The sequence below is a fragment of the Scyliorhinus canicula genome, chromosome 6 (genome assembly GCF_902713615.1).
Source record: "Scyliorhinus canicula chromosome 6, sScyCan1.1, whole genome shotgun sequence".
NCBI lineage: Eukaryota > Metazoa > Chordata > Chondrichthyes > Carcharhiniformes > Scyliorhinidae > Scyliorhinus > Scyliorhinus canicula.
In genome coordinates, this window is record NC_052151.1 from 142,121,760 (window position 1) to 142,142,723 (window position 20,964).

The 20,964-nt window shown below is 47.1% G+C and overlaps 1 protein-coding gene across 6 annotated transcripts in view; it reads left to right on the forward strand.

Moving 5' to 3' along the window:
- The window catches only part of LOC119967541 (CYFIP-related Rac1 interactor A), a 335,741-nt gene that overhangs the window by 197,503 nt on the left and 117,274 nt on the right, over window positions 1-20,964 (forward strand). For 5 of the 6 annotated variants that reach the window (XM_038800231.1, XM_038800232.1, XM_038800230.1 and 2 more), the window contains one exon: window positions 11,589-11,658. The gene's annotated coding sequence lies outside the window, so the exon portion shown is untranslated. Of the gene's footprint in view, window positions 1-11,588; window positions 11,659-20,322; window positions 20,489-20,964 lie in introns of all 6 variants that reach the window. The other variant, XM_038800233.1, reaches the window with a different exon arrangement.

A 20,964-nucleotide genomic window follows, 5' to 3' on the forward strand; every position in this document is an offset into this window, starting at 1 on the left:
TGGGAGGGAGGGAGCAAGAGGGTTCAGCAACAAGGACAGTTCAACAGATTACAGATTCAGTGCAACTTTAGTCTTGACTGCGTAAGAGTGGCAGAATGATTTTGTTACCGGACAAATTATGCAGATATATGAATCCAAATCCCACCACGGCAGCTAAGGAATGGAATTTCAGATAATTAAAGAAATCTGGAATAAAAAGCTGTCAGTAATGGTTACCATGAAACTCTCAAATTGTCATTAAAAACCATCTCCCTCACTGCTGTTGTTTAGGGAAGGGATTCTGCTGGCCTGTATGTGAATCCAGATCTGTAGCGACGTGATCTTAACTGCCCTCCAAAATGGCCTAGTGAGCCACTCAGTTGTGTCTAAATGCTATGAAATGTCTAATAATAAATCTGGATGGATAACCCAGCACCAACCTCTGCACTGGGCATGTCAAATGCACAAGTAGCCTAGCCCTTCTCACTAACATCTGTAGACTTGAGCTAAAATTGCAAGAGCTGTCCTCCAGGCTGATCAAGCAACAATCTGACACCGTGATCGGGGCCCACCAATCGGCAGGCCGGTCTCTCTGGCTGGGCAGGCCCCCTAGAGGTGGCGGCACAGTGGTGTACAGTAAAAAGGAAATGCCTTGGTGGCCTTAACATTGACTCTAAACCCCATGAAATCTAGCCAAACTTGGACAAACCTCCTGATTGCCACCATCTGCCCTTATTTAGCTGTTGAATCAGTACTCCTCCATTTTGGACACCACTTGGAAGAAGTACTGAGGGTAATATGGGCACAGATCTTCATTGTTCATCACCACGAGTGGCCACATGTCACAACTACTAACCAAACTTGCGGTGTTCTGAAAGACATAGGTGTCTGCAGCAGGTGGTGTGAAAATTAAAATAAGTGGAAATCCTAATTAACCTTGTCTTCCCTAATCTACTTGTTGTATGCTTTTTATCTTTTTAAAGCTAACTTTCCTTTTTCAACATGGTTCTCTAGCTGCATCTCAGACAATAATTCTATGGTGTGCTGGAGATGGTCCTATTTAAAAATAATTAAAACACCTTATGCACCCCTATGACCCCACTCTCCAATTTATACAATATACATTTATGTTGTGTGGTACTTCACCATGCTAAATGGGTTAGATTGAGCACAGTTTACCGATGCGTTCGTGAACTCTCCATAGTATTCCATCATAATCTATACCTCATCACCTGGCATATTCCTTACTCTACCATTACAATTAAGCCAAGGGGCTAGCATAGGTTTGATGAGGCCTATAGGACCCAATGCCAAGAGCAGGACTGAGTTGCCACTTCGTTTTTAGGTACTCTGAGCAGTGCTGGACTACATACATGCTTAACAGAGGTAGCAACATGCTATAGACAGAGTTAAGCAGTTCCACGATCAAAGCTCTTCAGTCCTTCCACATCCAGTCGCGGATTGTGGCAAGCAGTTAAACAACCTATGGGAGACCATGAACAGGCCCATCTTCAATGATAGGGTGTGGAGCGCATCTGTGCAAACGGCTGAAGCATTTATAACCATCATAGTCATCTCGCCCACTTCCTGAGATTACAAACATCACAAGCGGCAATCTTCAATTTGCTCCACATGATATCAGGAAATGGTGAAGGACATTAGATATGGTACGGTCTTTGGGCTCCCACAACATCCAGACCAAAGAGCTGAAGATGTGTTCCAGAATGAGTCACATCACTGTAAGCAAGCTGTTCCACTACAGCTACAACACTGACATCTACACGACAATGTGGAAAATTGCCCAGGTATATCCTGCCCACAAAAAGCAGGACAAATCCAGTCCTACCAATCACAGCCCCATCAGTTTACACTCCATCAACAGAATGATGGAAAAGTGAAACTTACTCAGCTGTTCACCAATGTTCAGTTTGGATTCTGCCAGGATCACTCCGCGCCTGATCTCATAGCAGCCTTGATCCAACATGGTCAAAAAAGCTTAAGTTGAGATGAGGTGAAAGTGACTGCCCTTGATATCAAGGCAGCATTTGACTGAGTGACATTAAGGAGCGCTAGTAAAATGAATTTGGGGGGAACTCTCTACTGGCTGGAGTCGTTGCTAGTACAAAGCATGATTGCTGTTGCAGACCAGTCAATTCAGCTCAAAGGACAGTACTGCAGCAGTTCCTTAGGGCTATCAGCTTCAGTTGCTTAAACGGTGAATTTTCCTCCCTCAAAAGATCAGAAGTGGTGATTATTAGAGTGTTCAAAACCATTTGCAACTCCTCAGGCAATAAAGCGGCACATGCCCACATGCAGCAAGACCAGGACAACATTCAGGCTGGGACTGCTATGTGGCAAGTAACAATCACACCACAAAGTGACAGGCAGTGACCATCTCCAGCAAGAGATATCCTGACCCACCTCCCCATGACAGGTAAGGGGAGGGAGTCTTACCATTGATCAGAAACCTAACTAGATTAGCCATATAATATTGTAGATGCAGGTGAGACGTTAGGATTCTGTATCAAGTAATTCTGACTCCCAAAGCCTGCCTTCATCTATCTACAAGGCAGAAATCATAATTATTTTGAAATGCTGTCCATTTACCTAGGTGAGTGCAGCCTCAGCAATGGTCATGAAGCTCAGCACCATCCAAAATAAACCTTTGTACTTTGTTGGCACCCCATCCATCACCAGTGCACAGTGACAGCAATGTGTATCATCTATAAGATGCACTGCAGCAAGTCACCAAGGCACTTGCAGCAGAACCTTCTAAACCAGCAACCTCTACTGCCGAGAAGCAAGAGGGAAGCAGGCGCATGAGGACATCATCACTTGAAAGTTCTCCTCCGAGTCACACGTTATCCTCATCTAGAAATATATTGTTGTTCCTTCATTGTCGCTCTTCAAAATCATGCGACTTCCTTCCTAACAGTACCATGGGTGCACCTGCACCACGGCAGCAGTTAAGAAGGGCTCACCACGTGCTTCTCGAGGGAAATTAGGGATGTGGAATAAGTTTTGGCCTCGTTAATTAACCCCACATTTCCATGAATGAATATAAATGAAACAGATTGCACTGGTGAAAAATGGTTGCACATAGAAGTATAAAACATGAGCTGTACTGGTGAGTGACTGGCATTAGATATCCATAGTATTTTAAAACATTTTTGAATAAAAGTAAATTAGCATATTTCATGGCAGTAAAAACAAATTGTTGCCATGTGCTTGATAGATTGCAGAGATCTCATAGTCCTCAGATCATTTAGGGGCTCTGTTATTTTGTTGTTGGTGCAGTATTAACTTATGAGGTGGTACATTAGACACGAGACTGTTTTAGATAGTTCAAACCCAAACTTAACTTCAGTGAAACCTGTGTAACAGGAAGGCAGCAAAATAATTCAACATAAAGAATTAAGCAGGGTTGGTTAACTGCTATCAGGCTGTTCTGGAAGTTGTGATAGACTTGAGAGCTGGAATTCAGCATCTAAGATATTGTCTATTCAAGGTCATTTTGTGCATTTAATCTTTGAGATGATTTTATACAGGGGCATGATGACAGAATGTTATGGTCATTAGAGGAAGGATTTTCTCTGCTAACAAAGAGCCATTTTAAAACTTATGGAGAGGAAAAGCCCAGATGTGGAATAGGAAAGAATTCTTGAAGTTGCGCATAATATATAACAGATCTCTGTCCATCGGGTGACAAAACACAGTTGGCAATCTCTCCAAAGCAATCAATAACCACAATTAAACAAGTGGAAGACTCTACATTGAAACTTCATTTTGCTACCAGTATAATAGCAGATGTGTGATATCGTTTTCCTCTCCACTCTTAAAAATGCAACAGGAACATCTATTTTCTGTATAATTGTACCCACAATCTATTGTGGCATTTTGATGAAAAATTGTTTACCCATGAAAGCAGTTTTTGTAATTGAATTGATAGCATGAAATAATAATCAGGAAAGCTACATTTAATCTTCCTGTGCACATCTATAATACTAAACCAGGATTATTTCTTTGGACCTCATTATTTCAGCAATATTAATTACAGTTAAACTAATGGAGAAGTAGTTGCTTACACAGTGGATGACGTTGACTCTGGCATAAGGATAGTGTAGTACAAGAACATAGAACATAGAAAAATACAGCACAGAACAGGCCCTTCAGCCCACGATATTGTGCCGAACTTTAGTCCTAGATTAAGAACAAATTAATCTATACCCCATCATTCTACCGTAATCCATGTACCTATCCAATAGCCGCTTGAAGGTCCCTAATGTTTCCGACTCAACTACTTCCACAGGCAGTGCATCCCATGCCCCCACTGCTCTCTGGGTAAAGAACCTACCTCTGACATTCCCCCCCTATATCTTCCACCATTCACCTTAAATCTATGTCCCCTTGTAATGGTTTGTTCCACCCGGGGAAAAAGTCTCTGACTGTCTAATCTATCTATTCCCCTGATCATCTCTATCAAGTCGCCCCTCATCCTTCTCCGTTCTAATGAGAAAATGCCTAGCACCCTCAACCTTTCCTCGTAAAACCTACTCTCCATTCCAGGCAACATCCTGGTAAATCTCCTTTGCACCTTTTCCAAAGCTTCCACATCCTTCCTAAAATGAGGCGACCAGAACTTCACACAGTACTCCAAATGTGGCCTTACCAAGGTTTTGTACAGCTGCATCATCACCTCACGGCTCTTGAATTCAATCCCTCTGCTAATGAACGCGAGCACACCATAGGCCTTCTTCACAGCTCTATCCACTTGAGTGGCAACTTTCAAAGCTCTATGAATATAAACCCCAAGATCTCTCTGCTCCTCCACATTGCCAAGAACCCTACCATTAACCCTGTATTCCGCATTCATATTTGTCCTTCCAAAATGGACAACCTCATACTTTTCAGGGTTAAACTCCATCTGCCACTTCTCAGCCGAGCTCTGCATCCCATCTATGTCTCTTTGCAGCCGACAACAGCCCTCCTCACTATCCACAACACCACCAATATTTGCAAATTTACTGACCCACCCTTCAACTCCCTCATCCAAGTCATTAATGAAAATCACAAACAGCAGAGGACCCAGAACTGATCCCTGCGGTACGCCACTGGTAACTGGGCTCCAGGCTGAATATTTGCCATCCACCACCACTCTCTGACTTCTATCGGTTAGCCAGTTCGTTATTCAACTGGCCAAATTTCCCACTATCACATGCCTCCTTACTTTCTACATAAGCCTACCATAGGGACCTTATCAAATGCCTTACTAAAATCCATGTACACCACATCCACTGCTTTACCTTCATCCACGTGCTTGGTCACCACCTCAAAGAATTCAATAAGACTTGTGAGGCAAGACCGACCCCTCACAAATCCGTGCTGACTATCCCTAATCAAGCAGTGTCTTTCCAGATGCCCAGAAATCGTGGGCAAAATTCTCCGACCCCCCCCCCCCCCCCGCAGGGTCGGAGAATCGCCCGTGGCCGGCGAAAAACCCGCCCCGCCGATCGGCGAGCCCCCCGCGGCGATTCTCTGGCCCGTGATGGGCCGAAGTCCCGCCACTGAGAGGCCAATCCCGCCGCCGTGGTTTCAACCACCTCTGGTGGCGGCGGGATTGGCGGCCCCCGGGGTCCTGGGCGGGGCACGGGGTGATCGGACCCGGGGGATGCCCCCACGGTGGCCAGGCCTGCGGGCAGGCCAGTGCTGTGGGGGCACTCTTTTTCTTCCGCCACGGCCTCCACCATGGTGGAGGCGGAAGAGAACCCCCCCTACCGCGCATGCGCCGGTTGTGACGTCAGCGGCAGCTGACGCACCGGCGCATGCGGAACCGGCGAAGGCCTTTTGGCCAGCCCCAACGCCGGCCGGCGGGCGTCAAAGGCCGTTGGCGCGGTCTTGGCGCCAGTCAGCATGGCGCCAACCACTCTGGCGCAGGCCTAGCCCCCAAAGGTACGGAGAATTGTCGCCACTCCGCTACGCCGGGACCCCCCGCCCCGCCGGGTAGAGGAGAATCCCGGCTCCTATCCCTCAGTACCCTTTCCATTACTTTGCCTGCACCGAAGTAAGACTAACTAGCCTATAATTCCCAGGGTTATCCATATTCCCTATTTTGAACAGGGGCATGACATTCACCACTCTCCATGTGAAACACAAGCTTTCTGATGTTCACAGTGCTGAAGGAAATTTTCAGACTGAAATCTTTTGTTATCACATAGTGGGATTTTAATGCAAGGTAGATATTTCAACTCCGCATTACTCGCCTCCCTTGTGTGCAGACTCCATGGAAAACTACCCTATATCGGGATGAATGTAGCAAGACCCAGGATTTAAATGGAGAATGCATGTGATCTCCTTTGGGGGTGCTAAATATTTGCAGGTCAGGATCATCCCGAGGCCTGGGGGGTGGTAGGGGCTTTGCGTCTGAAAGGCCTTCCAACCATCTTTAAAGATTGAGGAGACCCACAACAGGGGCAACTACAGCTACTGCCTGTCTGTCCTACCAAACACTTCCAGGACAGAGCCCTGTTCTTGGCTCCATGCTGAAGGCCACGTAAACTCCCTTTTACTGCAAACAGTCTCTAGCTTCACAACATGAGGCATTTGCCAATGAGAAATTGGCCTTGTTAATTCTAGAACAGTACAGCACAGAACAGGCCCTTCGGCCCTCAATGTTGTGCCGAGCAATGATCACCCTACTCAAACCCATGTATCCACCCTATACCCGTAACCCAATAACCCCCCCTTAACCTTACTTTTTAGGACACTACGGGCAATTTAGCATGGCCAATCCACCTAACCCGCACATCTTTGAACTGTGGGAGGAAACCGGAGCACCCGGAGGAAACCCACGCACACACGGGGAGGACGTGCAGACTCCGCACAGACAGTGACCCAGCCGGGAACCGAACCTGGGACCCTGGAGCTGTGAAGCATTTATGCTAACCACCATGCTACCGTGCAGCCCCGTTTGTGAGAGCACCTCACAGCTCTACAGTGACTTCTCATGGACACACGTGTCATGTCTCTGACGATGATTAGTGCATAGCATATTAATCAAAATTTGATGCCCGAACTCTTGGAGCGTCAGCACCATCAAGGCAGCAGCAAACAATCAAATACTCAGAGCTGGGCTTCAGCACTGGGAATATTCTCGTGACCAAAAGTGTGTGGATTAGGGCAGGGCACCTGAGCATGGTCACTCTAATGTTCCCGGCAGGGGTCGAGGGGCTCCTTCTGAGGCCGAGGGTGAGTGTGCAGAGCGAGGTTCTCCAGAACAACTGGCTTGGTGGATGACACTCTTGAGAGGCGTACACGTAAGTGTGAGGGGAGGCTTGGGGGATTTGAGGGTTCCGGGATGGAAGCCCGAACTGATTGTCGGTCTCTCCTTCTCCAATTCCTTACAAATTAACAATATGGCTGGTCTTGTCAGTCTGGCAGAGGCTGCCCTCACAGTGCTGATGGCAGCTGAGGCAGCCAGATGCAGGAGAACGCAGCAGCACCGACGCAGGCTGGGTGCGGCACCCCATGTGAAGGGGCCGCCACACACCCTGATAAACTGGCAGTTTATCAGGTTGAGGATGAACCCAGAGGGGAGGCCAGTGACGGCCCATGGTGTACATGCATTGTTGTTCTTCCGATGACATGACGGACGGCATGTGCTGCAGAAGACTCCGTCTCAACAAAGAGACAGTGTGGCACCTGTGCCACGTCCTTGTGACGTAGCACCCCGTGGAGGAGGAGGACACTCGCTCCCAGTAGCTGTGAAGGTCTCCGCAGCCCTGAACATTTAAGCAACTGTTCCATTCCAAGGCTCGAGCGGGGCTTGTGCTGCATATTACAAGCTATAACCTCACAGGTGCATCTGTGAAGTCATCCCCTGGTCCAGGGGACAATAGATGGCATGTGTGTTGCCTTGCGCCCACCAGGGCATCAGGGAATGCCCTTCATCAACAGGAAAGTGTTCCATTTCCTGAATTTTTAACTCCCATGTGCGACTACTGGATCATGCACATATATGTACGTTTCCCAGGGTGTGTGTGTGACAGTTACATTTTGTGACACTCTGAAATCCCTGGTGTCTTTGACGAGTTGGCTCTTGGGGGATAAGGGGAACTCGCTGACATTCTGGCTGATGATGTCAGTACGGAGACTGGACACGAGGTGGAGGCTCAATGTAGAATTTACAGTGCAGAAGGAGGCCATTCGGCCCTCGAGTTTGCACCGGCCCTTGGAAAGAGCACCCTCCTTAGTCCCACACCACCCTATCCCCATTACCCAGTAACCCCCCTAACCTTTTGGACACTAAGGGGAAATTTGGTGTGGCCAATCCACCTAACCTGCACATCTTTGGACTGTGGAGGCAACCGGAGCACCTAGAGGAAACCCACGCAGACACTGGGAGAATGTCCAAACTCCACACAGTCACCTGATGCCGGAATTGAACCCAGGACTCTGGAGCTGTTTCCTGGGTTACCTGGCTGTTACCTGAGCCATTACCTGGCTCAGCAGCGGGATGACATGCTGAGGAGGAGGGACATGTGGCGTCATCTGAGGAGGAGGCGGAGCGGGGGAGGATGTCCAGGAGGATTTGCAGGAGGAGCTGAAAGATGGAGGACAGGACACGGCAAGGGTCCAGCATGCCTGGCGAACCAAGAAGACACTCATCCTCACCTGATTCTCATAGGGCAAGGCTTTGTCTGTCAGCTCATCTCCTCCTCCTCCTCCTCCTCCTCCTCCTCCTCCCCCCCCCGACTAACCTGTTCCACACTCTAAGGGTCTGTGTAACATGGCCTCTCTTGGCACTCTGCAGGTCAACATGCAAGGCAGGAGACTGATAACTCACTGTGAGGTTAGCTCTGGTGCTCCACAGTTTATGTCAATACCTGACTCCTGTCTTTCTGCTGACAGCGCACTCGCATCTATCTTCTGAATGGGGTCTGCGTCAGGGGCATTTGATCTTAGACCCACTATGCTCAGGGTTTGGGGGGGGGGGGGGGGGAGGCAGGCCTGCTTTGCGCATGCTTCACATGTAACATGTTTTTATTGTGAACATTTGATATTTCCATTCCCCCCAGCTAGTGCCCCCCCCCCCCCCCCCATGCCCACTCAGTGATCCTCTTGATCTTCCATGGTCTACTGTTATGTCTAGTTGTGTCCACCAGAAGTGGAGGCAGCCTGCTGCTTTCCGCACCTTGTGATCTTTGATGCCCTTGGCAGACGTCCTCTGGAGGGCCCCTGCCAACTTACCGGTGTCACAGACATCACCGTGCATTCCTGTTCTGCCTGTTGCCCGAGAGATGCACCGGTGTCAGATGGGGGATTCCAAAGAACTGGTGACCTATTCCAAAGGACTGCTGTCTCTATGGTGGCAAGTCCTTGGCCGGCCTCCAGCGCTTCCTACTCCCTAATGGTGTCTGTAGGACCCTGTGGTTCGGCATGGGAGCAGGAGTGAGGTTCAGATGCACCTCCGCCAACTGGCGCTGCCAATCCTGGCGGCTCCCCATTGATTGGACCATTGTGTTGACACCCTCAGCGATGGTCCTCATTGGCTGGTCCATGCTTTGCAGTGCCGCAGCAATGTCCACCTGTGTCTAGGACTCCTTAGCTCTGGTTTGTGTCAAGGCCACTCTGTCATGGTCATGGACTGAGTCATGCCTTGGGCACCACCACTCGAGGCGAACATCATGCTCCAGGTTTTCCACCCCACTCGCCACTCTCGCAGTGGTTTTTTAAAATAAATTTGAAGTACCCAATTATTGTTTTTCCAATTAAGGGGCAATTTAGTGTGGTCAATCAACCTACTCTGCATATGTTTGGGTTGTGGGGGTGAGACTCATGCAGACCCGGGGAGAATGTGCAAATTCCACACGGACAGTTACCCGGGGCCGGGATCAAACCCAGGTTGTCGATGCCATGAGGCAGCAGTGCTAATAACTGCGCCACCGTACCGCCTACCACCCTAGCAATGCTGACTTCGTTACAACCGCCACATGGACAGTGACCCGAGGCCGGGATCGAACGCGTGTCCTCGGTACCATGAGGCAACAGTCCTAACCACTGTGCACCATGCCGCCTACCACCCAAAGTGTTGACATTGGTCCTACACATTGTCAGCATAATCTCCAGCATCCGTAAACTTTGGAACTCCTCCGATCAGCTACACATTCGCTGAACAGGGTGTCCGTCTCGCGTCGAGAAGCCTTGCCACGACGGCATCCCCAAAGCGAGGAGCAGGTCTGCACGCATCCATGCTTTTGACTGGGAGTGAACGTTGAGGGAATATTTAAAAGCAGCTCCTCCTGTTAGGGACGTGACGCTGAGGTGCGAGTCCAGTGAGTCAGTCTACGAGACAGTCAGTAACGATAAGAATTTCGTAGGGACACATTTCTGCCCATCGAGAAAAACCCCACCAGTCGTTCCCAAAGTGACACTTAGAAATGTTTCCGTAAATTGCGCCCATAATTCTCAAGTTCTCGTTGATCAAAAGCTGCATTTCTCAACTCTATTAGATGGACAACTATACACAGGATTCAAAACTGTCCACCCAAGTACACCTGCGGAGCAAGCAAATGTACTATAAATAGCCTCACGGCATGCTTTTATTTGGCTGGAGTGGCTTGAACCATCGGTTGACAACCATCAAGGATACAATGTCTGTCCCCTGAGGTACTTGTATCATTTTGAGATATATATACTTTCTGCTTGCAGTAATGTTAACTGTAACCAGTTATAGCTAGAGAGAATCTAACACATGTTATACCACTGATTGTACCACTGGCAAAAATGGTACAAATGGCTTGTGTGATAACTAAAGATTGGACTGCAATGAAAATGTTTCTGGAGCCTGGAGATTTAACTGACTAAAGTGTGATGAGGCAGATTCATCATGGCTTTCATAAGAGTCTTGGATCATTTTCTGAAGAGGAAAAAAGTGACAGAGACATGGGAAAAGGGCAGGGGGTGAAAAAGTGCCGCTGCTCTTGCAATTGCTGTATCTTTTTTGAGGAGGTTTTAAAATAACTTTTTCCACCATCTGATAAAGGGAACTTTTAGTTTTGTATTGTGCAGGAAGACAGGAGATCTTTGTTATTCTATATTAATTTTTATTTCTCCAGCATTAGAGTTTGAGATGGTTGTTAGCCTACATAAAAACAGATGTTGAGCTTTGGGCATCCATTGTGGAGGATAGTGGGCAGACTGGAGGGCCTGCTCTTGGATCTGTGCCTGCGCCTGGTCAAGGTGACTGTCAACAGGAACAGGCAGCAGGAGGCCGGCGGAGGGAGAATCGCTCAACCTGATAGCCTGCATCTCTTCTGTGGCCGCACCCATGCCTGGACATCCCCAAAGAGAACAGGCAGAATCCAGCGGTATACTTGAGGCTCGCGATGACTTGTCATGATTGGAATGCATCAATTAAATTCAGGACTAGAATTTGGTGTGCTAGGTTTTTTTAAATTTTCTGTTAGTTTATTTGTGGTCATCCTTTGAGAAGGGTCGCCTGTGATTGTTCATTATAAAAGAGCGCAATTACAGAAAATAATGTTTCTATATAAGAGCCATGGATATATTATTTTTCATTCTAAGTAAAATACCTGTGTTTATATTTCTAGATTCTGATGCATTAAACTATTGCACCAAGCTGTGTAACAAACAAGCCACTGTCTCCAGAGCTGCTGCCAGGTAGGTGAAATGTTTGAGTTAATTAATAAAAATTACATCAGAGCATGCTAGTTCCTTTTTGAGTTATAGCTGTTGGCCACAGTGAATGTTGTATGCATCTACTTCATGATTTATAGCATACTTCATTGCCTGAACTGGCAGATGCCTATCTGGAATGCATTGTACATAATTACCATCTCAACACCAATCCTGTACTCGGGTGTGCGCTGTCCTCTAACAGCAATGCTCTCGCCACCTGCTCAGCCATTTGTGAACCTCAGCAGTTATCTGCAACTGTTGTCTAGAAATGGGTGGCTGAGTAAATGCTTCTGTCTAACCCAAAAGAAGAACCTAAAACAGCTTTTCTTTAGTTCTAAAGCTTCCCTCCTTCCAAATAGGACTGATTAGATTTGCATAATCCACAATCGGTGATCCGCAATCAGAACTTTTGTTTTAGAAATGCCTCTGTATTTGTCCACAGTTTGAAGAGCTTGTTTCATTAATTTCTTTTGAAGGCAACTCAATGTTAGCTTATAGTGACTGACAATTTGCAACTTCTGATTCAAAATGCTGAAATAATTTATTTATAATGCGTATTTCCAGAAAATCTGAATGCTCGAGTGGTATGTGCAATTATTCTGTATAAATAGTTATATTAAGTTATACTAGTTCTACAGTGTAACTGCAGGCAGCAATGCTACTGCTGATGAGAAACATGCAGACGCCAAACATTTCAAAATTGAACAATGCTTCTAGTCTTCAGTAATGCTAGAACTCAGCTTGTTTTGTGACAGAATGCAACATTAATTTTGGAGAAAATCTTTTTCTTTATTCAATTCTGTTAAGGAAAGGCAAAGCCATCATCTGAGCATTATTTTGAAATTCGGATTGCTTCTTGATTATTACAATGGATGGCTTCTCAACATTTCAGTGGCACAATGTTACTTTTTTAGAAAGTTAAGATATAAGTTGGTGTTCTGAGTACCCTTGCTATAAGAAGGATAATTGAGCTATGGAAATCGTCCAGTGAATGTCCGCTGGAATAGTACCAAGAGTGAGAAGTAGTTATAGTTATTTGAGGCTGTTCATGCCGACGAGATATTCCATCCCAGGCCGGTCACCAGGAAATGCCATTGACAACTTTCGGGTCGATAAATCCCATTGGCTGGCTCCTCCACTACCGAAAAACAGGTAATGGGTTGGTCGTTAGATTCCACCCATGATTTATTTTTATAAGGTGGCACAGTGGTTAGTACTGCTGCCTCACAGCGCTGAGGACCCGGGTTCGATCCCGGCCCCGGGTAACTGTCTGAATTGGAGTTTGCACATTCTCCCAGTGTCTGCATGTGTCTCTCCCCCCACCCAAAGATGTGCCGGATAGGTGGATTGGCCATGCTAAATTGCTCTTTAATTGGAAAAAAAAATGAATCGGATACTTTAAATTTATAATTTAAAAATTATTTTTTTAATAAACTGACATCGCAAAAGTTAAAGAGTTAAATCTGGGGTTTCAACATTAGTATATTGGGGAAGCTAATATGATTCATCTCACTGTTTGGCAGATCACAATGAGAGGTCATGGACTCATCATGTGTCAATAGAAAAGACATGGGGAAATGTTAGAAAAAATGCTTCACCTCAAATGACGTTGAGAGAGACAATAGCATCATTTAAAAACAATTGGCTAAGTATTTGAAAAGTAGAGCGATACAAAATGTTATGTTGGAATTGATTGTTCTAATTGAAAAATCACTACTGGTAAATGCAATGGACCATATCAGCTTGGTCTGTTCTTTTATTTTGATGTTCCAGAAAATGTAAAATTAGTTTTATAACTTTTTTCCCCCCTTCTTCCTTCCTCTATTTCTCAGCTGATTTCCATATTTTGGCATTTATTTAAGGTCCATAACTTACTGGATCCCCAATGATGCATTGGGGAGTCCCTCCAGAAGTTCTCACATAAGGGTTTATCCGGCAAATGCCCGGAGGCTGGTTTAGCACATTGGGCTAAACAGCTGGCTTGTAATGCAGAACAAGGCCAGCAGCGCGGGTTTAATTCCTGTACCAGCCCGCCCGAACAGGCACCGGAATGCAGCGACTAGGGGCTTTTCAAAGTAACTTCATTGAAGCCTACTTGTGACAATAAACTATTATCATTATTATTATTATTATTATTATTACTAGAAGTGCCAACTTCCTATGGACAATAGCCCTGTGCTGGGAACTGTTGTACGGAAGTGATTTAAACAGTTAACTTTGAATGGTTCTGCTAGTTGTTAGTTGTTCTGAAAGAATTGGAAGGGGAAAAAAATCACTTCTAGCTCTGAGTAACTATTCAAACACAGACCAAGCTCAGCTAGTGAAGTAAAAAGGGGTGTTCCTTTCTTCCCTGCGCCCCACTTACTTGCTGATAAAGCTTCACTGCACCTGTCTCACTCAGCCTGATTTTTGCAATTTTTGCAGGTCCGTCCCAAATAGCAATTTGCTGGAGATTTCCACTCTGAGGAAGTTCCGGGCCACGTTTCTTCCCTTACTAAATGCAATGTCTTTCAGTCTACACTCCATTTCTAGTTTACATTGAAGAACAGGGAGGCACAGTGGTAAAATGTAATTGGCTAAACCTGGTTACAAAAGCCTGTTTTTGGCAATAAATGACACAACCAGGTTTGATCTGTTGACATCGTTAGAGCACGCAGTGTTTTCTACCAACATTTAACGCTACACATGCTCAAGAAAATAATTCATTGAAAGCCCGAGCAGCTGATGGTATCCACGGACAAACAACAAATCAGAAAGCGTTGTCATTGTATGAGTGATTTGGCATATCTGAAATATTTGAGAAAATTAGAAGCTTTCTTAATTCAACAAAAAATCATTATAGAATGTGGACATCACTGGCTAGTCCAGCATTTATTGCCAATCTTTAGTTTCCCTTCAAAAGGTGGAGGTAGCTGCCTTCTTGAACTGCTGCAGTTCCTGAGGTATAAGTACGCCCACAGTGCTGTTTGGAGGGAATTCCAGAATTCCAACCCAGCAACAGTGAAGAAATGGCGATATATTTCCAAGTCAGGTTGGTGAATGACTTGGAGGGGTATCTCCAGATGGTAGTGTTCCCAGGTGTCTGCTGCTGTTGTCCTAGATGGTAGTGGTTGTGGGTTTGGAAGATGCTGCCAAGGAACCCTGGTGAGTTCTTGTAGATGGTCCACACGGCTGCCACTGTTCATCGGTGATGGAGGGTTTGAATGCTTGTGGAAGGGGGAGCAATCAAGTAGGCTGCTTTGTCCTGGATGATGTTGAGCTTCTTTGAGTGTCATTGGAGCTGCACTCATCCAAGCAAGTGGAGAGTATTCCATTACACTCCAGACTTGTGCCATAATATTTTATCAAGTCCACTTGTTACTTTTGTTGAATGCCTTGTTGGGAAGTGGGAAATGTTGCTCGCCAGTATTGGGAAGTGTCCATTATTCAGATACAACTTTTGTCAGTGTAGAATGCATTACTACAAAACCTGAATATAATCTCACCTGAAATCCATGCATACTTTTTTAAATATAGGTCTCAGGAGAGTAATTTGGAACAGGAATCCAAGCTATTTTATTTTTTCCTCCTCCACTCTTGAAACCACGAGATCAGTTCAGAGGAGTATGTGATAGAGCAATGCTGTTGGCATGACTGACTCAATAGTAATCTGTATGTGCCTGTTTTTGTCAGGGTGAGGGAGGCCGAACGGAAAATGGTCCACTTGCTCTTTACCCCACCATCTCAGACCATCTAATCAAGTGTCTGAAGTGCCATCCAGCAGAAAGGCAACCAATTAGACGTGAAAGAGGGTCTTGGAGCGCAATAGGGCGTTTAGGCCAGGATATCATGCGGCGGAGAGATTATGCCACAAACAGGACATTAGTCAGGGTTATACATTTAAATGCCTCCTGCTCTGTCTTTATTTTTAATTAAAGGCTCAAGAAAGTCAAAAAATTAACTCAAAACTCATTCAGAAGCTGCCACCTTCAACAGTAAAATCCGTTGCGCCACACAGTTATGGTCTCGGTGGCAGGCCTTTTCTACGTGGGTTTGAGTAGGGTATTCATTGCTCGGCACAACATCGAGGGCCGAAGGGCCTGTTCTGTGCTGTACTGTTCTATGTTCTATGTTCCACCTTGTGTCGCTTCGTTATACCGGCCAGAAAGCTCACAAATCTATTCCTGTTTGATGCCTGAAAAATCCAGCGGGCTATGAGAAATTCCATGCAATTGACTTTAAAAAAAACTTGATAGTGGATTGGCTATGCTAAGTTACCCCTTATTGTCCAAAGATGTGCAGGTTAGGTTACGGGCATAGGGCGGGAGAGTGGGCCCAGGACTCTCTTTCTGATTCTTTTTTTAAAATATTTTTATTGGCATTTTCAACTTTAACAGTATAACAGTTTGCCGTGTGAGGCACATGGTATTTACAGAGTAGCAGCTCCAGTATGTCTGATATTTGCAAGCCAATTCGTGTCCTATGTACAACAGTTTTTACAAGCTTTACCAGTCTTTACCCTTCCTCTATTGGATGCATGCACCTTTTTTTTCCTTTTTAATTTTTTGTTGTTTGTGTTAGGAGGGGGGCCTGCGTGGCCCTTTCCCTCCTCATCTTGCCCCCTATGTTTTGTTTTGTGCCGTATTTGGGATTCCTCCCCTCTTCTCTCCCCCCCCCCCCCCCCCCGTCTCTTATACGTGACCTCCCTTGTCTTTCTCTTTCTGTTCCCCCAGCACCCCCCTCTTTTCCTAGTCGACTTTTGCCTCAAGTAGGTCTTGGAACAGGCTGATGAATGGCCCCCATGTTTGTGGAAGTCCTCGTCCGACCCTTGGTTGTGTACTTAATTTTCTCCAGGCGGAGAAATTCCACCAGGTCTGCCAGCCAGTCTGCAGCTGTGGGTGGTGTTGCCGAACGCCAGCCGAGCAGGATTTTCTGGCATGTGATTAGGGATGCAAAAACCAGGGCATTGGCCTGTTGCTCTGTTTATCTGGTTCTAAATATGGCGGTCAGTATAGTCGCCTTCCTTAATCCTGATTATGTTTGCTCTAGTCGCCAGGTATCTTTCGATACCGCCACAAGGTTCAAACCCGAATACTGATCAAAGAACCAATGCACCAGTTAGTTAGTTCAAAGTCAATACTATTTATTTACACACACAGTAATATCTACTTATGCACAAATACCACAAACTAAATTATCTCTAACGCTAACGCCTATACTTAACTTCGGGTGCCCACTCAGTCAGAGGAACAATGGCTGTTGTTCGGATCTGAGGTCGTTGGGTGCGAAGGTGTAATAGGAGAACGGCTAAGGTCGTCCGTCTGATGGCGAGCGTTGACCTTGGACTTACTTGCTTCTGGTGGACAGGTCTCTCCGCTTTGAGAGCCGAGTCCAAGAGAGCGATTCTCTCGCGGGAGTTTCTTCTTGTACCCAAAGGGGGCTTTGCGCGCTTTTGAGCGGGCCTTGAACTTGGCCCCAATTAATTGGACCGTGTCTTGATCACTGGTATTGATCTCGACCAATAAAGGGGTGGGTGCCCTGATGGCTGGGCGTGTCTTCGGTGGCCGTTGGCTTGGCTTTGTTTGTGCTTTCGGTTTGGGGAACTGGCGCCAGGATGTCTGAACAGTATCGGTTACTTGAATGTTATTCATTGTTCCCGGAGATGGGCCATCAATATGCTAATTGCCTTACAGTTTCAGTCTCGTCTGGGAGTTGCCTTCTCAATACGCATCCAGGCTCTGTGCCTGCCTGCTTTCTTAGCATTGTCCATGTTTCCCTATAGTCCTTGCAAAAATTCATTTTGTATTCTGGAAGTGGCCATCCCAGATGGCTACAGGCCCACATCCCCATATGAAGGACTGGTTGGTTCGATATCTCGAAGACTGCCACTCGGGCACAGCTCCACCCTCACCGCCGGAACCTTGGACATCGCCTTAAAGAAGGCTGCCCAGAACCCAACAAGTCTCGGGCACGCCCATAACATGTGGCAGCGCGGTAGCATGGTGGTTAGCATAAATGCTTCACAGCTCCAGGGTCCCAAGTTCGATTCCCGGCTGGGTCACTGTCTGTGTGGAGTCTGCACGTCCTCCCCGTGTGTGCGTGGGTTTCCTCCGGGTGCTCCGGTTTCCTCCCACAGTCCAAAGATGTGCGGGTTAGGTGGATTGGCCATGCTAAATTGCCCGTAGTGTCCTAAATAGTAAGGTTAAGAGGGGGATTGTTGGGTTACGGGTATAGGATGGATACGTGGGTTTGAGTAGGGTGATCATTGCTCGGCACAACATCGAGGGCCGAAGGGCCTGTTCTGTGCTGTACTGTTCTATGTTCTATGTGAGCGTGGTTGGCTGGGCCTCCCTGCCACCGTTCACATTTGTCCTCCACCTCCAGGAAGAACCTGCTCACTCAGGTTCTGGTCACCACTTTAAATTGCATAAGGCCTAACGCAGGAAGAGGTGGAGTTCGCCCTGCTCAATGCTTTGCTCCAGAGTACCCAACACACTTCTGTCTTCAGTTCGTCCTCCCATTTCCATCTAGTTTCATCCAGTGGTAGTCTTGCCCTGTCTAGTAACCGTCCGCATATGTTCCCATAGTTCCCCCCCCCCCCTCCCCTTATTGTCCATGTTGATCTCTAGAAGTGTCTCGCTCAGGGACCCTGGGGTACCTTGCCGTCTCCTTAGGGAGAAAGTGTTTAATTTGCGGTGCCTCAACTCCTATCCCGTCAGTAGGTCCATGTGCTCTGTTAGTTTGTCTCCGGTTGCGAGTCTGTCCCCTATGTAGAGCTTCCTAACCACCAATGTCCCCACGTCCTGTCTCCACCTTTAAAGGTGGCGTCTAGCATGGCGAGCGGGAATTTGTGGTTGCTACAGATAGGAGCCATGGAGGGCATTTTGGTTAGGCCGAAATGTTGGTTCATTTGATTCCACATCTTCAATGTGGCTCACACCACTGGTTGAATGTGTGCTTTAATGGGGGTGATGGGAGCACTGCCGTGGCAAGGGCTCGGAGGGTTGTTCCCTTGCAGGGGGACACCTCCAGCCTCACCCATTCCGTGGCTCTCATATCCATCCCTTCACCCTATCGGCTGTGGCTGCCCAGTGGACTTTCAGGCCGTTATGTGGGTCCGAGACGTAGAGGAGCAGGTCATCCACATAGAGTGAAACTCTGCTCTCTGCCTCACCTTCCAGCTTTTTCCATCTCGCAGAGCGATCGTCAGTGGTTCAATTATCAGGGCGAACAGGAGCGGGGATAGTGGGCATCTCTGCCTTGTGCCTCTGTGAACTGAAAGTATTCAGACCTGGTGGTGTTGGTCCGAATGCTCGCCTTGGGGGCATTTTACAAGAGTTTCACCCATGAGGTGAATCCTGTCCTTCTCCTTAACTGCTCCAACACCTCTATGAGGTACTTCCATTCGACTCAGTCAAAGTCCTTCTCTGTGTCCAGGGAGATTATCAACTCTGTTGTTCTGTCCCTGGAAGGGGTCATTATTACGTTCAACAGCCGCCTGATGTTCGTAGTTAGCTGCCTACCCTTGACAAAGTCCAGCTGCCTACCCTTGACAAAGCCCGTCTGGTCCTCTGCGACTATCTGATACTCAGTTCTCCAGTCTCTTGGCCAGGGCCTTTGCAAGTATTTTCGAGTCTACATTCAGCAGTGAAATGGGTCTATATGATCCATTTTCTGTCGGGTCCTTGTCTCTCTTGGGTATCAGCGATATCGTGGCCTTTGTTATTGTAGGAAGCAGGGTGCCCCTCGCCAGCGAGTCTGCGATCATGTCCTGTAGGTGTGGGACCAGTGCTGGTACGAATTTCTTATAGAAGTCTGCCGGGAACCCGTCAGGTCTTGGCACCTTCCCCGCCTGCCTGGAGCTGATACGCTCCATGATCTCTCTCTGTCCTACTTGTGCTTCCAGTTCCCCCCATCTATCGTCTCCCATGACTGGCATGTCCAATCCATCGAGGAACCGTTCCATCTCCGCGTCCCCATCGGGAGGTTCGGAGGTGTTCAGCCCTCAGTAGAATGTCTCACATGTTTGGTTGATCTCTTTTTACCATGTTCATAGAAGGTCCCCCATGTCTGGCGGAGTTGGTACACTGCTTTCCTGGTGGCTAGCAGTTTAAAGTCCATTTGTAGCTTTTTCCTCTCCGCAGAGCCTTAGAGTATTTACGTCAGGGCCTCAGAGTATTTACTGCCGATCTCTAGAATGGAGTTGATTATTTTTTTGCCTGGCCACCCTGTCTTACCTATCTCTTTGTACCTTGTAAAGTATAATCTCTCCCCTAATCGCCGCCTTTCGTGCCTCCCAGGTGAGATTTCCCCCGTACTGGTTGTTTGTAACACACTCACCTATGGCCTGTGATATTTTCTGGCACAGTAAGAAGTCTTACAACACCAGGTTAAAGTCCAACAGGTTTGATTCAAACACGAGCTTTCGGAGCGCAGCTCCTTCCTCAGGTGAAGGACTTTAACCTGGTGTTGTAAGACTTCTTACTGTGCTCACCCCAGTCCAACGCCGGCATCTCCACATCATATTTTCTGGCAGAAGACCTTATCAGCCAGTAGATCCATGTGCAACTTCCACATGGGGTGCTGGGCACGGCCGGTCTCCATCTGTGTAGTATGGAGTGTGGATGGAGATCACTATCACAGAGTATTCTGCCTTTGCTATTCCAGGAAGCACTGCTTTCCCCACTACAAAGAAGTCGATTCTCGAGTATGCCTTGTGGATGGACAAAAAGAACCAGAATTCCTTCTCACTGGTGTGTACGAACCGCCATGGGTCCACTGCCCCCGTCTGCTCCATGAATGTTGCCAGCTCCCTGGCCATCAGGTTTGAAAGGTCTGTTAATGGGTCCGGTACACATTTGAAGTCGCCCCCATGATCAGTGATGCGTGTCAATGTCAAGGGTTTCCACCATGGTCTTTTTCATGAAGCTTGTGTCATCCTAGTTTGGCGCATACACATTAACCAGTACTATCGGTGCCCGTCTAGGACACCGCTGACCAAGATGTACTGTTCCCCCTTGGTCCGTGACTGTCCTTGTCACCGTGAACCTCATCCTTATACTAATCAATATGGCTACTCCCCTAGCCCTCATCCCATAGCATGAAATGTACGTCTGTCCCACCCAGCCCTTTCTTACCTGCAGTCGGTCATTCTCCCTCAGGTGTGTTTCATTTCGGAAGACTATGTCAGCTTTCAGGCTTCTCAGATGATGAAGACTCTGGATCTTTTCACCAGGCCTTTGAGTCCCCTGACATTCTAGGTGATAATCCTTGTAGGGAGGGTCTGTCTCCCCCCGCTCCCGCAGGATG